The 13,841-nt window shown below is 44.9% G+C and overlaps 1 protein-coding gene across 2 annotated transcripts in view; it reads left to right on the top strand.

The window, feature by feature from the left end:
- Positions 1-13,841, top strand: part of KIAA2012 (KIAA2012 ortholog) — a 331,067-nt gene that overhangs the window by 156,616 nt on the left and 160,610 nt on the right. The gene's annotated exons all lie outside the window — the stretch shown is intronic.

Raw genomic sequence — 13,841 nt, forward strand, 5'->3', positions numbered from 1 at the left:
GGGGGGGGGGGGGATCTGACAACTACAGATGTAAAAACATATGTCATCCATTTATAGAACTTCCACTCATTGGGTGGGCTAGGAATGACTAGCTGTAGCGCTGTGGTAACAGAAGGTAATATTTCTTTATATATGTTTAATACTGTAGTATTTGCATGTTTGGAAATTTACTTAAAACACAACCTGTACTAAAGAAAAGCAATCACTATGAGGGAGAAAGAACCCATTTTGTCTGTTCTTAGTCACAATATTATTTATGGCGCTGTCTGTTGAGGATGACTTTAACAAGCAACTAGAAACCAAAATATTATTTAGCAAGGTTTCATTTTGTCACGGTTAAGAAATTAAGTGTTGAAATATAAGACTCCATAGACACTGATGGGCCTCTGTGGGCTATTACCATTTTTATTGAGCCACAAGGGACCCCATTTAAAGTTACCCTCTCATTTTGTATGGAGATACTGAATCCACAGACATCCCCACCTACCTTCATGCTTGTACATTACCCACCAACCCCTGTTTTTTTCATCATCTATTCATTGGCTCCAGACTAAATCAATACTCCACACTCAATCACAAGTTTGACTCCAAACAGCCTGTGATTGTCAGAAAGAAAAACAAACCTAGCTGACAAAGATCTCAGCAGAGAGCAAAGAATACAAGACAAGTTGGATGTCAAACAGATGTCCAGTGCTTTTTACTGAAAGACAAGGATGTGCTAAAGAAATTTGAGGGCTTTCAATTGTACATTATATGTTCAAATGTGGCCTCTACACATGTCCAACTGGTCGCAATTGAGGCATTCATCATCTCTGACACAATCAGAATTTCATAGCTTAACGAATAATACAAAAGAATGAGTGATAAGTAATCATAAAATGTATAACAAGCACTTTTGAGCACTGGTAGCATTAGCTATTTGGAAAGGTCTTCAGGCATCTTCATAAAGGTCTGTGACCAATCAGAATTTGTTCTCTACACTTCCTATAAACTGCATCTCCATGTCAAACTAATTAAGGAGTAAAACTGAAGTAGAACCCAGCAGGTCCCCAGTTCACAGCTGGCTGCTGTCATTACCCTTGACAGATCTGTCTGTCTGTATATGCTTTTTAATATGTTCAGTCAGAGAAAGGGCCTGATTTACAAACGCTGGAGAGCAGTGGAGCATGTCTGGTCTAGCAAACCTGGACTGGATTTTTTTTAATTGTCTTTGCTTAAGTAGCATAAGCTACAATTCTCACCTTCATCATATCAGAATATAGTGAGGCTTGCTTGAATGTTTGTAAACAGCAGTGACGTCACAGCAGTCTCAAGCAGCACCTTTAGTGCAATTTTTTGTAATCAATCCAGGCCTACCTAAATCACTTTGATTGAACCTGTCAGGAATTGATTGTCCCAAAACATCCACCTTTAATAGAATTTGACATAAAATCGATTAAAAGTAATAATTGGGCAGAAATTTACATTCATCGGAGGCGGGGCAGGAGTTGTAGTCGATCAATGGGCCATAGTGCAGTTTGATTGATTTTCAATAGTTTTCCTGCTGGAGTCTAATGGATATTGATGTGTTTTTGTGTGGACAGGATCAATTACAATACAATCAAATTCTATCAGCCAAGTTTCATCTAGCACAGCGCTGGTCAAACTATGGCCCCCGGGCCATATCCGGCCTGTGTGTGCTGTAAATCCAGCCCGCCGACAGGTAGCCGGATTCCTCTCCCCCCTACATAGTAGCAAACGGGAGATAACAGGGGGTTAAAACTCACCTGATCACCAATTCCGTCACGTCTCCTTGGCAACAGGGTGTCATGTGACACACCATCAGGACTAGCTGGCATCCAGCAAGTAATACGCGGGGGTGTCATGTGACACATGTTACATAACGCCCTGTGGCCATGGAGACCCGATGTAAGAAGCAGCGAATAGGTGCGTTTTAACCCTCCATATTCTTCCACTGGTGACTCTGCAGGGGAGTGAGGGAGAGAGGAGGGAGAAGGGGAGGAAATTTAGGAATGCATTCCTTTGTCCACAGCAGGTGGCCTGGATCGTGCAAAATTTGCCCAGCCCTGGTCTAGCATGTGTACACAGCTTGAGGTTTCTTAAGGGGCACATACACTGGTCGATTTCAGCCATCGATTCTATCAAATTCCCCATTTGATCGATTTGCGGATGATTTCGATCAATTTGATCTATCTGACAGGATGGAAAATCTAGGTCGATCTGCTGCTGGCAGCAGATCGATGGCCCATAGAGTTGCATTGGATCAATAATGCATTTAGATCGATTTCCAATAGATTTCATTCTGAAATCTATTGGAAATCTGTTCCTAGTGTGTGGCACACATCAGATAGATTCCTGTCAGATTGGACTTGACAGGTATCTGACAGAAATCTATCTGATGCTCGAATCTGCGGCAAATCTATAAATGTATGACCACATTTAAGATGACTCTATTGTCTTTGGATCTTTCATTCAAGAATCTGACATCTGACATCAGAATCTGACATCAAGACATCTTGACTGGATCTGTCAGTCTAAATGTCTGTTTCTCAAAATATCTTTTAAGCCTAATACACTGGCATGAGGACTGTCACCCAGGGATCACGACTCAGTCCCTTAGGCAGCAGTTCAGGGATGAGTCTGTGCAGAATTGTTGCTGTTGTTACGGAGGGGGGAGGAGCTCTGTGAGTGCAGAGCACAACAGAGCGGGCAGAATAAGTGGAAGTACAATGCCCTCAGTCTGTGTTCGTCAAAGATGGGCATTGTTGGGCATTTTTTTCCTACCCATCCTGCTGTACACATGCTAATTTCTCAGCAGAGGAAGCCCAACCGGCTTCTGTGGCCCTTTAACCAAGAACTACCTAGCACCAGGGCCGGATTTGTACTTTCCAGTGCCCTAGGCCTGCTGTCACCAACCCCCACCCATCACTGAAAAACATTCTGTCCAACACTCTGACCAGCGATCACTGGTTTCAATGTGCTCATTTCAGTTGTGCTGCTCTGCCCCCATTCAACAAATAATTCCTGTAATTTGCGCTCCTGCCTGAATGTGCACAGCAGCCGATAGTGTTCTGGGCATGCATACTTGAGAAATGACTATAGATGGTAGGAGCTGAAGGACAGAAAATGCGTCGGGAAAGAGTTAACTGAGACCACTGCTCAAAAAACAAAAGAGAAACAGTCATACATTAGGGTTAGATAAGAGTGTAATTAACTGCTTCTGGGGTCAGTGTCACAGCTGTAAAAGAGAAAGTAAAGAAACTAGCAGATCTCACTGACGTTTGTGAACGCCTGCATTAAAACTCAGCGGAACTTAGTTCTATCTGCTTTGTAAAGTAAATCCCTTTTATTTCTCACATCCACTTGTATTTCCATCACCAGGAATGGATCATCAGTTGGCAGTTATGATTGATCCTGATTTTTATAACACATCAAGAAGTGTGAGAGAGAGAGATGCAGGGATTGGGGAACTCTGGAATTCAGCTATTAGTGCAGAGCAGGGCACTGGCTGGCTGTGCTGCGGGACCAGAAGAGATGATTTACTTTGACATATGACCTCTTGTCTCTCCAAGTCCTGCCACCCTTCTGATCCTATCTGATTTTATCGCCCTAGAAATCCGGCCCTGCCTAGTACATGTACAAGGCTCCAGAATATGGCCCATATGCATTTAACTTTTTCTCCTGAGTTTTCTCCTAGATTATATTTTCAACTCTTCCCGATAAATTGCCTTTTAAGCCACCAGTAAGTGAGAAAATACTCAAAATAATTGTAATACTACTTCTTTACCTACTTTTTGGTACTTTTTCAGTTGCAAAGTGCTGAAAAGATATCTAAAACAGTAGATGAGAAATTATCTCCTATGAGAAAACTAAGGAGAAAAAGTGAATTGAATAAGGGCGGCTTCTTTGGCCAGAAACCATCTAGCATGTGTACTAGGCTCCAGATAAGGGTGCAAAACACAATAGTTGTTGGCTGTAGGGATCAAGAACCAGTCCCTAGAGTGAGCAATAAACATTGACACAACATATTAAGTTTCCATGGAGTGGGGGAAAGGGCATGGTCCTCGATAGAGCGTCTTCCAGCTGGTGGGTTATGGACAATGCTCTTGTTTGTTGCTGCCATTTAAAAATCCCCCTTTAGCACGTGTACGCGATTTAATTTCTAGGCATTAATTAGAATACCGGCTAAAGACACAGTCTGAACGATACTCAGAAGTCTTGCTGCTGATATCTTATGAATGACAGAAGTGAGAAGAAAAATCAATAGTTTAACTTTACAGATGGTATCCCTATTCAGTTCCCACTCTGATTGAACTTTGTGGAATTTTCCTTGAAGTGGAATTTATATTCTGTGTAATTAAAGGCTGCAGGTGCTACTAAGCAGCCAGATGCCTGTCCTGACTCAAAAGCAAACAATAATGATTTACATTATTCTGCCCACTAAAGTGACGTATACTGGGTGTTCTGTATCATAAAGGGGAAGTGATCATATGCTCTGTCTATTGTTAGAAAGCAAAGCAAATATATTTTCTTGTTAAGAAAAATAAGGCAACGTTGTACTTTGCAGCTGTAGTTAGATGTACTAATTCCACCCGTCCCTAACGACCTGTAGCGTGTAGAAATGTATCGGACCCTTGTCTTTATTACCAGGTCATATGAGGGATTGTCTAGCTTTGTTAGTTGTTCATAAAACATACAGTATGTTAGTCAGTAGAGAATAAAGAGCGTTGTTAAAGGTTTTATATTAATGGCCTCATTTGCAGCAGGCTGCTGACTGTTAGATATAATAAAGCCCAGTTTATTTTTATGGCATTTGTCACTTAGCACTAGTCTGCCAGTAAATAAGCCTGTGTTTACCGTATTCACAAATAGGCATCTACTATACTGCTGGACTGGGTGCAGCATACTGTTCCTTTCTCTATTCTTGCTCTTTTGTCTTACTATTCACTCACTGACCAGTAAGTAACCATCAGAGGAATATGTATTAATATGATTTCAAATTCTGTAATTTGTGTTGTTATTAATGTATATAACCTTACATTCTGTTAGTGTAGTTTACACATACATATTATATAATGCAATTACATAGGAATGCAAGGACAGTATCTATCTATATATATATAATAGAGTAAGTGCCTCAACCTTCAAGCAAGAAGAAGAAGTAGCGCCCTGCCCCCAGGGCTGGTCCAAGCAAGAAGAAGGGGCCGGTCCAAGCAAGAAGAAGAAGTAGCGCCCTGCCCCCAGGGGCGGTCCTAGACTTGCCGCCGAGCTGGAGGGGGTAGCGGGCAGGAAGGGGGTATTGGGCACAGCGGCGGGGGGGGGGGGGGGGGGGGTTGGACACCCCCCCCCTCTCTCACCTGGGTCCCCCATCTGCGCTCCCCTCCAGCTGAAGTTCAGCAGCAGCCGCCGCTATTAGTAAGAGGCAGTGGGCGGGGATGACTCACCTCTTCCGCGTTCCAGCATGCGTTCCACTGTCGTCACTTCCTGCAATGCCGTCCACTTACAATACAGTGGGCGGCATTGCAGGAAGTGACGACAGTGGAATGCACGCTGGAACGCGGAAGAGGTGAGTCCTCCCCGCCCGCTGCCTCTTACTAATAGTGCCGGCTGCTGTGAGCTTAAGCTGGAGGGAGTGCGCACATGGGGGACCCAGGTGAGGGAGGGGTGGGGGTCCTGCTGAACTTAAGCTGCAAGGGGAGTGCACATTGGGGACTTAGGTGAGGGGGGTCCTGCTGGAGGGGGAGCGCACATGGGGGAACCAGGTGAGGGAGGGGGGTTCCTGCTGAGCTTAAGCTGGAGGGGGAGTGCACATCGGGGACCCAGGTGAGGGGAGGTCCAACCCCCCTCCCCGCCGCTGTGCCCAATACCCCTTTCCTGCCCACTACCCCCTTATGCGGCGTATGCTACGGTCGGGTGTTATAAACTGTTCTTATCCCCTTGCTTCGACACCAGTAACTTCTTACAGTTACGTCTCACAGACTATTGAGATCACTTGACTCTCCACACAGCAAGCAGGAGATCGACTTTCTCAGGCTTCTTCAATGTTTACGTTATTTATTCAGGAAACAGGAATACAGATAGATACATTCATCATATCCTAGCCATGCCAATCTTCATGTTGCGTTACAAGCTCGTGATTAGACTCTCTGCTGAAGTCAATCAGGTACCTTCTTCCTAACTACGTTACACTAAACTACCTATGTACAGCATACATTATATCAGATTACAGAAAGGAAGAACATGCTTAGAGGTCCCAGTTGGCCTTGCGAGCTAGTGCGGAAGGAAGAAGCAGAATGCTCTCTCCATCGCTCACTCCGGGTTTAATACCGACTAGGAAAGAGTTAAATATGACATCATCTTCGCCACCCCCTAGATCAGATTATTGGTGGACCCACTCGTGGTGTCATCATACCCACCTACTTGATTAATAATCAATGAGGCATTTGACCTAAATGCAGCAACGTGGATGTTTAGTAAATATGGCCGATGTTTACTGTTCCTGTGGTGTACGTGGAGGTCAGAGTAGGCCGATGGCCTTCTTTTAGGAACATGTTCTCAGTATCTGCGTGTATCCTCTGCTACACGCAGACCCTGAGATGCCTCTGCCTGCATCACAAAACCTCTATTGATTTTAAAGGCATACACTGCGGACAAGCCTTTTACATAAAACTCAGGCCAAGTAACTGAGGCCTACTTAAATTATAACAATCCCCCCTAAAATGGCTTGACCCGCAGATCCCAGCGTCTGAACCTCCCACTCTCCCAGTACCTGGTTTCTTTCTTTTATGTTTCACTTTTCGATGTTCGTGCTCACACAACTTCTCTGCTCTCGGTGGTTACCCCTCGAAGAGAGAGAGCACGACCTCTTGGGCTTCCTGTAACCAGGCTCTCTGGGGAGGCCCTACTTCTAAATCCCTCCATACCACATGCTCAGCATTTGCGTCACTTGCGTATCACTCACAAACTTGCATGACCACAGAAAAGTGAAACTCGTTTGGTTGTTACTCAAGGGAGCAGTGCCAGGTGCCTTCTAAAAGAACGCCTTTATACAATCAGCTCCATCACAGGTACTACTAAACCTATACCCGTAACCCTGTATATCCCTTAATTTGAAAATATCGGTTCAAGAGATTGTTTATGAGGCACCAATCTCTGAACCAGGTTAATTTGTTTTACGTAATTTTAACACGCAACCTCACCTGGATAATGATGCCTAAAGTTGTCATCCCCATCCAGACGACCAGTGGGTGTCGGAAGAAATTTGGAACTGCAGAGGCCCAGTCCGAGTGTCCCTGGAACATCACCGGAAACCTTTTCCACCAGGTCAGACTGGAACTCACCTGCTTATTTTTGTGTTCTACCTCGTTAAGATCACCTGTATCATGGTGAAATCTTACCTCTAACTTAGTGTACTGTTTGTTTAACCTTTGTAACAAAATGTGGTCGTCTTGGATCAAACCCTGTTCCCCTTTGTCCCATGTCGTGTTCTCTTTCAGGACGGGAACTACGCGTGAAACTTTGCACTTTAGAGTTCTCTTAACAATTTGAGAAATAACGTCATCCAACCTGGATGACTGGATCCATATGGGATCTCCGCTCCCACAATATGTTCCCCTTGGAAAATCTCCCTTATCGGAACAATTATGAGAATATACCTTGAATGTATCATTAGACCTTAAGTTAAAAAACCAAACCTTTCCTTCAGCCACCGGAACTATCGGTTGGGCTTCAGGGTGGATCTTTTGAATGGTATCCTCGCATTCTGCGTTCTTGAGCCTGCAGGCTTCTTCACTAAATTTGACTTGCCCCGGCCAACGCAGGTACTTCTGCAAGAATTGCCCGCATGAGGACAACTCTACTTGCTTCACCTCCCCGTCTAGCACCAAAAAAGGTTGACCTCTCAGGTCCTGGTGTGAGACACGGGTTGAGGTGGGAACTAAGGAAGTGGCGGTGCCTAAAGGAATGTTGCACCGTTTCCCTTTGTTCACCCAAACATCTCGAAGCTGCCATGCAAAAGATCCTTCTCCAGAAAAATCGCTATACCTCCCCTTGTCCAATCTCAGTTGGACAGGATCTTTTAGCATCTCCCTGACAACATATGTCCCCAACTGTCCTGATTGGACCTCTTCCCCCCTTATGTCCCGAGGCACAATATGTACCTGAGGTCGGGAAGACTGTACTCTCTGCAATTTTTCAATTAAGAGTACCTCTTCACTTACCCAACTATCATGAGGATAAGCTGCTGCATATGGACTGTGTAATATCGTCCCCTGTTGTGACCCGTGTGGTGTGACTGGGGTTCCCTGTGTTGGCGTTCCCTCCCCCGGGACCGCTCTCCCCACCCTCTTTGTCACCTGGAAATGTGGCTTGATCTCGATTTTTACTTCTTGTTTCGAGAACCACCCACCCTCGGCTTTCCAGCCTTTACGTGTGTATAGTTGTTTCAGAGGCACTCTCTGTTGGTAGCTCCAGAGTGTGATGTTGTCCCCCGCGTCTCTCCGGCAGGAGAATTGACGCCTCCTACTCGTTCCTCTCCAATCTGGAACCATCTCACTCTGCATAACCAAGACAAGGTACCCCTGAATCACACACTCCACCTTTTGCATGTACCCATTGTACTGCAATGTACCTTTTAACAAACCTTTGGATCGGTGCGTCGATTCTGGGAGTGTGGTACTCAATAGCAGATTTATACTGCCATTCAATTCCCACTGCCCACACACCTGACCCTTCCGACCTTTCACCCCCCTTGTCAGGGCCGGATTTCTGGCAAGGCCACATAGGCCATGGCCTAGGGCACCAGAAATTTAGGGGCGGCTCAGTGAGGGGCAGTAAAGCTGTTCTATGCAGCCATCCCTATCTACAAGGACAGCTTTAACCTTTGAACTCTCTTTCCTGTACTTGTGTCATCCCTGCAAGACCTGTAAGCTCTATCCTGCAGGTACACATCATCCTAACTCTCATAGTGACACAATGGGTCCATCATTAATGATATGGCAAACATAACATAAAAGTTCAAAACATAATTTATAATCTATACGCATATTACTAAAATAGCTATTGTCTGTGACAGCAATGATGGAAAGTAAGGAGAATTCTCATTGGGGCACACAGAGATAACAACCATGCAAATGGTATAGTTGGCCTTGGGCGGTAAAAAGTACAAATCCGGCCCTGCCCCTTGTGCCCTGAAATTTGTTTTCTCCTGGCACAAGTGCTCTTTTCCTCCGTCCCTGCATGGTCCATCTGTGCCAAGCGGAGGGAGGTGTGAAAGGATTAGTACCTTTGTCACCCAACATTAACATGCTTGGGCCTTGCATTCTCATTAACCCCTTATTATACATGAGAATGTCCTCTCTTCGTTCTCCTAGGACGAAATGGCAACCTAGGATCACCATCAGCACGGTACTCTTCATTATAAAAGCACCACCTTGGGAAAGAAAAACATTAGCAATTTGCACTATGCTTTGCTCAGTCAGTTTTTTTAGACGTTTTCCGATCTCAGGAACCTCGGTTTTTAGTCTCTTTCCAATTTCAGGAATCTCGTGTTTTAGTCTCTTTCCAATTTCAGGAATCTCGTGTTTTAGTCTCTTTCCAATTTCAGGAATCTCGTGTTTCTCCAAACTTAGATTGGCATCTGGAACCTTTCGCTTATCCGACTGACATCTCCAGCTTTGCTGCCAGCACTGCAGCTGTCTCAATTCCATATTGCCAAACACCTGAAATCGAAATACAAACAAATCAATTCTTATTAATGATCTGGGATTCGCCCTGCGGCTTGTACTCTTTACACTTTAAATTGATCAATATATACCGTAATTGATCTCGTTGCTTTATGGTTCTCATGAACTCTGTTTACTCTTATTGGTAGATTGGAGTTAAACTTCACCCCCCTACCTCAGTACTATCCTCAGTACTTACCTGTTTAAAATATGCTCCCGCAGACTTCACCTTTGGAAGCTCTCACCTCATTGCAGCTCCTTCCACATCCCCCCCTATCTGTCCATGCGCGGTCGTCGCATGCACAGATTACGGATGCCACACCTGTTGCTGCTTTGCAGGTGCGCCTGCAATGCTCTTACACATTTTCGCATAAACTTATCTAGAACTTCATCGCGATACCAGCTCTGCTAGAAGTTCTGTGTGTTGTACCCTCTGATCAATGTTTGCCGTGCCACTACCTAGACTACCAAAAAAAAACGGCTGCCTCCCTGTAGGAAGGAGCACTTTGCACTTAAACTACACAGGGTGCAGGGCTAAGCATATCAGCGTCACATGCCTGTATGCAGATCCCTGAATGCCCACATGGTAGGTAGTCACATGGCAAACAGCGTACTGATACACTGTCACTCTGTACATGGCAATTCTATCATCTGTATAATTGCCCCATGAACTGCGGTCAGTTTTTGTTCTTTGTGCTACAATTGATAGGAGCTGTGAAAAACATATTTGACCAATCAGTGGACGAAAAAAAACGCACAAAAAAAACAGCCCCAGCCCAGCATAGACCTCTCAGTCAAGCTCTGGCCCTGTCCACGACAAAAACCGGAAAAAACGTTACCGCTCTGCAGCAGCGGCGACGGAAACCCGGATTGGTTAACTCCCTTTTTTCCAACTCCGGCACCCCCCTGATGCACTGTCCCCCCCTATACTCTATTGGGAACTCATGCTGCACCACCCATTAAGGTGCCCCACTTACAGGAATAATCCCGTAAGCAACTCAGTACAGACACTTTCCTGACCTGCACTGCTACGTGTGTCCCTGCACCTAGCTGGGACACTTTTCCTATCCGTGCTCCTGCTAATCTTACAGTAATAGCTTGGTGCACGTATCCTGGCATTCCTTTCCATGGACTCAGGGAAAAACTCTGGGGAAATACTTCGAGAACCGAGACACTCAGTAGACTGTCTCTGTATTTCTACCCCCCTCCCTTACAGCTGCTCTGCCCGGAGCCGCGAGCACAGCCTGACGTGACGTGGATCCCCCAGCCCCTCCTCCCCCCTGCCATGACGTGTGGGGGCCATGACTCTCGGGGGCGGGCTCTCTCCACTGCCGCCATTTTGAGTCCTGGACTGCCAGCTAAGATGGCTGCTCCCATAGCAGCCTCTCGTTCCTATACCTTAGGAGAGAAACAAACTCACACAGAACATACATTTTTATGCATAGTTACACACAGCATCGATACATTTTACCGAGAGTCAGCCTTCCGCTACCTATACTCTCTGGGATGCTTGCCAAACTTGAGACCAACCGCGTCACAGCTGCAATGCTAAATATTTTACATCTTAGCATCACCCAGGAACGTAGAAACCTCTCTCTCTCCTCACAAATCATCTGCAACATATCTCCGCCATAACCCAGAACTACTCAAGCGCACAGCGTAACTCTAAACCATATTAACAGCTAATACTTCTGAGACGCACATTTATCAGTCTGACATGACTACAACATTAAACCTATATATATATTTAGAACTTTTAGCGGCACTGACTGGAACTAGATAAGCTTGCACCTCTCACTACGCTATCCACTACGGACAGAGAGGAAAAAAAACACGCTGATCGGCTCTGGAAAAACGCCAGCTCACCGAAGAAAAAACTTACTTCTAAGTTTTACAACTGTCTCAACTCCCCTCTCCTGTCTACTCAGCTATCTCTCTCTTTCTTCTCTCCCCTCTCCTCTCCCCCTTCACCTGCTCGACAGCCGCCCCCCCCCCCCCCCTATCTCTTCCGCGGGGCGCTCTCTGCTAGGCTAAAACACAGCTGGCATCACTCCCAGTCTCTGGACGGGGAGAAAGAAAAACAAAACCAACATAGAAGAAGGAACAAAAAAATAAATAAATAAAGCACGCAGCCTCCACGCTGCAATTAACACGGAATGTACATATGACCACATTATCCTCTCCTTGTTATAACACCAAATACAACACAGATAACGCCATATAACAACGTAAATCAAACTTGCCTGAGAGGACTTCGTACGCCTGCCAATTCGACCAGCTTGTGGCAACTCCACGAAACTGAGTGGATCCCTGGAACTACTGAGCGTCATCTCTGTGTACCCACACTGGCTCAGCGGATCGATCTCCAGCGGCAGCTGCCAGCTGGCCTCGGAGCCTTCCAGTCACCTGCGATCCGGTTTAGGCTATGACTGCGTGCACTTACAGTCAAAGTTTAACATCCACGAGTTTCGCCGCTGGTTTCCTCGAATTGCAGCCCGTGTGCTCGCTTGGCTCACGCAATGCACACTCCCCACACCACTTATCAGTCTCAGCTTGATAAGCTTTACAGTCCGCGTCTATTCCGCTTGTTTTGCTGTGGAATATCTTGAAAACTTCTTCTTCAGCCCCCGGCCCCTGTCTGCCTGTTTTGCTAGGCAGGGAAGGGTTTCAGCGCCACTGTTATAAACTGTTCTTATCACCTTGCTTCGACACCAGTAACTTCTTACAGTTACGTCTCACAGACTATTGAGATCACTTGACTCTCCACACAGCAAGCAGGAGATAGACTTTCTCAGGCTTCTTCAATGTTTACGTTATTTATTCAGGAAACAGGAATACAGATAGATACATTCATCATATCCTAGCCATGCCAATCTTCATGTTGCGTTACAAGCTCGTGATTAGACTCCCTGCTGAAGTCAATCAGGTACCTTCTTCCTAACTACGTTACACTAAACTACCTATGTACAGCATACATTATATCAGATTACAGAAAGGAAGAACATGCTTAGAGGTCCCAGTCGGCCTTGCGAGCTAGTGCGGAAGGAAGAAGCAGAATGCTCTCTCCATCGCTCACTCCGGGTTTAATACCGACTAGGAAAGAGTTAAATATGACATCATCTTCGCCACCCCCTAGATCAGATTATTGGTGGACCCACTCGTGGTGTCATCATACCCACCTACTTGATTAATAATCAATGAGGCATTTGACCTAAATGCAGTAACGTGGATGTTTAGTAAATATGGCCGATGTTTACTGTTCCTGTGGTGTGCGTGGAGGTCAGAGTAGGCCGATGGCCTTCTTTTAGGAACATGTTCTCAGTATCTGTGTGTATCCTCTGCTACACGCAGACCCTGAGATGCCTCTGCCTGCATCACAAAACCTCTATTGATTTTAAAGGCATACACTGCGGACAAGCCTTTTACATAAAACTCAGGCCAAGTAACTGAGGCCTACTTAAATTATAACATCGGGTAGTAGAAAATAAACAGTACAGCACACCTTCTACAATGTACATTTAGATGAGACAACCCCATACGTCTAATTGCATCACATCAGGACACTGGGCAGAGACATTCATTAAATTCAACTGTAAATTGTAGCAAGTGAGTTTGTGTATGGCAGATATCATTATACTGATATCTCCACAATTGTGCCCACAGTGGTTATTATTATTATTACTGATGTATAAAGCGCCAACATATTCCATGGCGCTGTACAAAGTAAGAAACAATCATGGGCTAAAAAATAATACAAACAATAGTATACATCAATGTACGAAATACAGAGTTGGTACAAAATATATATATATATATACATATATATATATATATATATATTTATGCACCTTCATAAATGACTAACATTGACGCTGGGTGGACTTCTATAACCATGTACACACATGTGCAGACCAGTATATTCTGGTATCACTTTTTTCATTTGGAAGAAATAAATAAACCGGTAACATGCATTTCTTTATCTGAATTGACATTTTCATCTTTGTATGCAGAGGTTTAGCTACATTTCATGCGGTCCCGCAGGAAGTTTTCATGGTGCCCCAGTCCTAAGAACATATAATCAATGACTCACTTTTTCTCCTCTACCTATTTAGATGTGTG

The sequence above is a fragment of the Hyperolius riggenbachi genome, chromosome 7 (genome assembly GCF_040937935.1).
Source record: "Hyperolius riggenbachi isolate aHypRig1 chromosome 7, aHypRig1.pri, whole genome shotgun sequence".
NCBI lineage: Eukaryota > Metazoa > Chordata > Amphibia > Anura > Hyperoliidae > Hyperolius > Hyperolius riggenbachi.